The 6,965-nt window shown below is 34.1% G+C and overlaps 1 long non-coding RNA gene across 1 annotated transcript; it reads left to right on the top strand.

The window, feature by feature from the left end:
• Window positions 1-4,185: 4,185 nt before the first annotated feature.
• LOC113329515 lies at window positions 4,186-5,449 on the top strand. Its single transcript, XR_003349920.1, has 3 exons — window positions 4,186-4,734; window positions 4,866-5,210; window positions 5,305-5,449. It is a non-coding gene; the product is annotated as an uncharacterized LOC113329515 (long non-coding RNA).
• The last annotated feature ends 1,516 nt before the right edge of the window (window positions 5,450-6,965 follow it).

Here is a 6,965-nt window from a genome sequence, read left to right as displayed (position 1 = left end):
AATTTTTTTTTTTTTTTTTTTTTGAGAATAAGATAATTCATTGAAAAAGAACGAAAGAAAGAAACATACCATTCGAGCAGATTGTTGTCATGCCATCAGACTAGGACATGCCCTGATATGAGTTTGAGACAACAACCTGCTGGAATTACTGATACTTTCATATTGATTACTTAACTTATCTAAACTTAAAAACATATTTAAAAAGGCAGGTAAATCTTCTTCCCAGCTATTGAAAATTGAAGATTTTGTTGTCTCTATGCCAACTTGTCTGCCACAGAGTTTCCAGTTCTGTGAGTAAACTTGAAACCCAAAAATTTGTTGCAATCAGCTAGAATTCGTAGTGCCTCCTTAACAATTCTCTGATTTGTCCAATCCATCATTGTTGCCTTTCCTTTGATGAAGTTCACAATCTTTTCAGAGTCCCGTTCCATCCAGAAATGTGCCAAATCAACATCTTTGGCCCATTTTGCTTCATACAACAGAGCTAAAGCTTCCGCTTTTTCTACACTTGCAGCATAGAATACTCCAAATTTAGCTGCTCTTCCATTTCCTGCTTCATCTCTAATAATTAGACCAAAGCCAGCATAAATTGATCTTGAAATCCAAGAAGCATCAATATTTAACTTAAAGCAATTATGTTCTGGGCATTTTCAAGGGATGGTCTTTATCTGTTATGTTACAGGACAAACACTAGTTGCTATCATGTTTCTTGTATTACAGCTCCAGTGGTTCAAATGTCTCTGGATCATGATAGAAGTTTGTAAAGAAGAGACATTTTTTTCCTCATAAATCCTATTACACCTCTCTTTCCATATAAACCAACATTTTGTTGCATTAATCTCTATTACCTCATCTCCATGAGATTGCCACCAAATGAAATAATCAATAAAAGAGATTCTTACTATATTTGAAGCATTGTTACTAGCAAAAGGTGGTAGCATCCAAATTGATCTAGCATACCAGCAATCAAATAAAAGGTGAAGAACAAATTCTATTTTGTCGTTACAGAAAACACATATGTTGTCTACATCATGCATATGTCTACTTAGGATTTCTGTTACTGGCGATGCCTCATTTATACATTTCCAAAGAAACAGTTTTATTCTTTGTGGCAATCTAGTTTTCCAGAATTTCTTCCAAAAAATTTCAGTTTTAGTGTTTCCTTCCATTTTACCACACAACCTATCATATAAAGATTTAACTGTGAAGATGCCATTTCTAGTTAAATTTCATTTAGGTTTATCCTGATCTAAGGTATCATTCTCATCTACAAAAAGTTTAACGTTCAAGATAGTTTGAGCAATAATATGAGGAAAAGAAGCATTTATGATTTCATGGTTCCACTTATTTGTATGTGGATTAATCAGATCCGATACAAGTGTTAACTGAGTGTTTCTTTCAGAAACATTTTGATCTAAAGTGATTTGTAAATCGGGTATCCATTGGTCAGTCCTTATATTGATTGACTGACCATCCCCAACTCCCCAGCAAGTATATTGATGGATTAGATTGGCCCCTTGCACAATGCAGTTCCACATCCAAGAAGATTTTACTACGTTTTTTTAAAGCCAATAAAGGCTTTTTTTTAAACATTTTAACCCACCAAGAGTTAGGTTCCGATATTATTTTCCAAGCAATTTTTGCCAACATAGCCTGATTCATTTTCTCAGCATCTTTAAAACCCAAGCCTCCCATAGAGATTGGTTTACACATAAATTTCCAAGATTTTATGTAATGACCTTTCTCATTTGCATCTTTGCCCCACCAAAAGGCACATTGGATTGAATTTATTCTAGCAGTAATCTTTTTTGGGAGTTTAAAACATCACATTTGATAGATTGACATACCAGATAAAACTGATTTGTTGATAATCAGTTTGCTAGGTTATCTAACAATCTTACTTTTCCAACCTTTTATTATTTCTTCCATTCTACTCACTATGAAATCAAAAGTTTTCAGTTTAGATTTATATATAAACATGGGGAACTCCTAGATAAGAGTCCTTAATATCTATTTTCTTTATTTTCAGATGTTTTGACATCACTTTTTCAGTTTATGGTTTATCTTTTTATTTAAGAAAAGACCTGATTTCTCAAAATTAACCATCTGATCTGAAACCATACTAAATTCATGAATAGCATTTAATAAATTTTTACATCTTTGCAAATTTGCTTTTGTGAAAATCAGACAGTCGTCTGCAAAGAAAAGGTGTGAGATTGCAGTATTATTCACACTAATTTTTAAACCCGGCATTTCCTTAGATTGTTCTTTAGATATCAAATATTTTGACAAAACCTCCATACAAATAGGGAATAAGTAGGGGGATAAAGGATCCCAACTTACTCACATGCACAACCATTTAAAAGTACTGCAATTGATGCAATTGAAATGCATTGAATTAAAGAACACCAATCTTTGCAAAAATCCATTTTTTCCATGGTTGTAGTTAAAAAATCCCAACTGACTCTGTCGAAAGCTTTCGACATATCTATTTTAACTCCTAGACCCTTTTCTTTAGTTTTTCTATGATCCATTGCGTATATTAGCTCATGTGCACCTATTATGTTATCAGAGACCTGTCTATTGGAAAGAACAGCCGATTGAAAAGGAGAAATTAGTTTGTCAAGTAAACCTTTCATTCTGTTGGCTAGCAGTTTTGAAATCACTTTGTAAGGTGTATTACACAGACCAATTGGTCTGAAATCAGAAGCCGATTTTGGTTCTTTGCATTTTTGGATTAAAAATAGAAAAGTTTTATTCAATTCAGGGTTTAAACTTTTTGTTAACCAAAATTATTTTATTACATAAACCAGTTGATCCCCCACAATGGACCAATTGTGGTTGAAAAAAAAACGGGAAGCCATCATGTCCCGGTGACTTATTAAGTTTCATGTTTTTAACCACCTCCCAAATTTCCTTATGAGTCGGAATATCCATAAAATCTCTATTATCCTCCTCAGTTACTCTTATTGAAAGATGGTAGAAAATGTTTTCATTTTCCCCAGTTGGCATTGCCTTAAAAAGATTTTCAAAGTAAGTTTTTAACTCTTTGGCTATTTCCTGCTTATCTTTAATCTCCTTAGACTCAGCATTCAAGAGGCAGTCTATTTTATTCTTTTTCCTTCTTTTCAAAGTTTTGAGATGGAAATACCTTGTATTTCTCTCACTCAAATTGACTATGTTATCCCTAGATAGATGTTTAGCAATCTCTTCTTCAGTCTCGTAAAGTTTTTCTAAACTCAGCATTTTGGTGTTAATCATTTTTTGAGAATTTTCACTAACAGTTAGTTTGTTCAAGTTTTCTATTTATATTTCATTTAAAAGCTTCCTCATTTTTTGAGAATTTTCACTAACAGTTAGTTTGTTCACAAACACATTTTTTCTCTAAAAAGTTAGTTGATTACCCAAATTGTGAAGATTGTAAATCATAGAATCTGTTGGATTAGAGCTTTCTTTTATCCAAAAAGATTTAATCAAATCAAGACAAGACTGGTATTTTAACCAAGTATCAAAAAATTTAAAAGTAAAATTAGATTTGTTCTTTTCCTTTCCCTCCATGTTTACCATCAGAGGACAATGGTCAGAACCAACTAAAACTAAAACTTTAAGAGAAGAATCAGAGAACTGGTTTTGCCATTCTACATTCACAAAACCTTTATCCATCCTTTCCTAAATGTTTTCATTACCATCTCTATGGTTATTCCATGTAAATCTAGGTCCTTGGAATTCAAAATCCTCTAGAGCTGCTCTAACAAGGAGTCTTTTGAAAGGTTCTACTTCACTTTCACTAAAAGGAGCTCATCCTTGTTTATCCTCTTTACTCAGGATTTGGTTCCAGTAACAGGTATCAGTCGATACGAAATTTTCAAAAATTCGTAACAGAGGCCAGCTGTTACAAATTTTTTTTTAGGCGTGCCAGTCATACGCTTGGTCACGCATGGATCGTAACACCTGGAGTATGTACATGTGCCATTCACATGCGCTTTTTTATCCTTTCATCTACACCGTGTATGCCAAAAATAATATCTCCGCCCTTCATTTTATTCTCGAGATTGTATCTTAATCATAAAACCCTAGATTTTATTCCCACAAGATATTACATCTAATCTCTTTCTCTCCGCCTCATTATCCATCTTCCTGTCTCTCTTTCATCGTTCATATCCCTCTCTCTCTCGATCCTTTAGAAGAAACAGTATCGAAGAATGAACTGAGAAACCGTTATTCTTCGTTTCTTTCTTCTGATCGAACTTCTTCTTTTTCACTGTTCTTCTAGTTTTTTCTTCTCAAAAGAATGAACTGAGAAATCGTTCATATCAATTAAGAAGAAATCTGTAGAAGTAAATGAATCAGGAAGGTTTTACTGAGGTTGTGAATTTGGTTTTGGTTAGGGTTATTCTTGATTGAAGAAAGACAAATCAGTAAGAAATAGAATTAGGGTTTCTGCAGTTAGTATTGAGTTTGTGTAAAATCGAAGGAGGAATTGGTAGATTGAGTAACATAAGTAGGAGACAATATAGTTATATTGACTCGGGTTACAGAGGATAGGGTAAATCAGGAAGATGAAGTTAGGGTTTGGAAATTGATTTAATGTTCAATTAGTGACAGATGGGAAGAAATCAAAGACTGGGTTTGGTGATTTGAGAAGTGAATCGATATTTTGGAACGATGTTTCTGAGAATAGATGATGGTGATTGAAGATGAAACGGATGGTTAAGGTTTGGAATTTGATTTAAGGTAAACTTTCTTTACCTAATAGAAGTGTGTTATGATATGTGAATTGTGATTGTGTATTTAAGCATTATTGTGAAGACTTTTATGTTCAGTGAATTGTGAATGTGCTATAATTTGTTAAATTGTTGTTGTAGGTTACGGTAAAATTGAGAAAAAGTGAAGTAAAGGAGGCTTTGGTCAAGTATATGTTGGTAGAAGGGTTTCAGGTGGAAGTAAGACTTCTTTTCTAACTATTGTAGAAGTATAGAATCGATAGACATGGTTTTTTTTTATGATTGTCAGTGTTATCTTGAGTTATTGTTGTTTTGTATTCTTTCAAGTCTCGTGCGATGGAAAGTCTAATGATCAAATTGCTCATGGGAAATCCTATTTTGATCGTTTACGTGTTGCGGTTTATGAAGCCTTGCCTATTTTCTGTCATGTCGAACCAGAATGGAAGCCAACTAGTTCAAAAACTTTGCAAACATGTGCAAAATATGGTGAGTAAACTATATATCCTTTTTGTAATTTCCATGACATTCATGTTTCGGATTCAGGGTTGTATCTTACTCGAAATATTGTTGGCTCCGACAGTACTTGGGGGATTTATACGAAATACCAGTGATAAACTGGGATAAGCTTGCTACTATGGAACAAGGATGTTTCTATCTCAAAGCTATTATTGAATCCATAGACGCGTCTCAAATTTCAGCTGCTATCAATCATCATAGACCAGGCCGTGTCCCTTTCTACACACGAATACGGGTATTAAAGTTTAAACATAATATCTCACTTCAAAAATTCTGATTAGTGTCCTCTGATCTGGCAAGTATTTGATGTGTTATTGTTATGTGTACTTTGCAGGAATTTTGTGGTGCAGCATGTACTAGAGCGCCATCCTAATACTACCAACCTTATATGCAATAACCTTAGGGCACACTTATTTCGAATTTCTAAGGATAAGTATGACAGTGATGTTGTAGAAAAATGTATCGAATCGAATGCTACCGATGTTGTAGTTTCGCAACTCTTATGAGATTGTAATCAACTTGTTGAACTCGCTCAAGATAAGTTTGGAAACTATGTTGTCTAGAAATCCCTTAAGCTTAGTAAGGTATGCAGTGTTATCTAGCTATTTCTACTGCATTTATGAAAATTTTAGAAACATATAACTTTGGATAGCATTGATCTGAATTTTAAATCTTGTGGTTGACAGGGAAAGGCATTACGCCAACTAGTTGACGCCCTTCGCAAATGTTCGGACGATCCCGAGAATCATCAAAATGGGAGGAATGTGCATAACTTGATTAAAAGGAGAATTGTTGTTGTACTAGAGTGATTTAAGGTACTGTTGCATAGTCCGGAGCCGTTATACCCATTGTGCAGGTAATAGATATTTTAAGTACCTGGCTTAAGCTTGTTCATCATTCACACTTTCTCTATTGTTCGTTTTTAGTTAAGAAATATGTTTCTTTACTTAGAATAGATATTCTCCAAGATCAGAGTACACAACACCATTTCTCCGGATTAGCAACAAAATTTTGAAACAGCTCTTACGCAGTTCCGAATTCGCAACTAAATTAGCAACTGCTGCAAAATTAGCAACAACTTGCTTCAATTGCGAAATTCGCAACTGCTCAGCGGCTGTTACAATTCGCAACGGCAGGTCAAAAATCGTGTGAGGCCTGCTCGTGTGCATAGTAACATCTAAATTACCCATCTGTTTTAGTTTGACTGGATGGGAACACCTTGACCAAATTTCCACCCCTTATTTACCCTATCCATCTCTTTATCTTCAGTCTCTTCCTTCACTTCACTCTCCCAACATCTCTCCCAACTTAATCCCTCTCTGTATTGAATCAGAACTCTAGTATTAGGTTGTGCTTCCTCTTCTTCCTCCACGAGATCCATCAACTATATCAGTTGTTGAAGGTTTGTTTTGATCTGAATCGATGGAGATCATCAACAACACCTAAGAATGAAGATTTTTATCGTTAAAAAACGAATCGAAAGATGAGTATAATCTATCCTTATCGTCTATTTCAATCGATTAAGTTATCCATCTTGAATTGATATTTAAGAAAAAGATGTTATTTTTTTTATGTTGGTCACCTGATAACTTCGATTTCATCTCGTCTCTCTTTTCTGACTCATGATCAGAGTTTAGATCTACATGAATCTCATTTTAATCTTGCTTTTGAGATAAAAAATTTACCAAAGTTTTTCTAGGGTTCTTGGGTGAAATTCGAGTTAAA

The sequence above is a fragment of the Papaver somniferum genome, unplaced genomic scaffold (assembly GCF_003573695.1).
Source record: "Papaver somniferum cultivar HN1 unplaced genomic scaffold, ASM357369v1 unplaced-scaffold_117, whole genome shotgun sequence".
In the NCBI taxonomy this organism is placed as follows: domain Eukaryota; kingdom Viridiplantae; phylum Streptophyta; class Magnoliopsida; order Ranunculales; family Papaveraceae; genus Papaver; species Papaver somniferum.
This window is presented reverse-complemented; position numbering and strand designations above follow the sequence as displayed.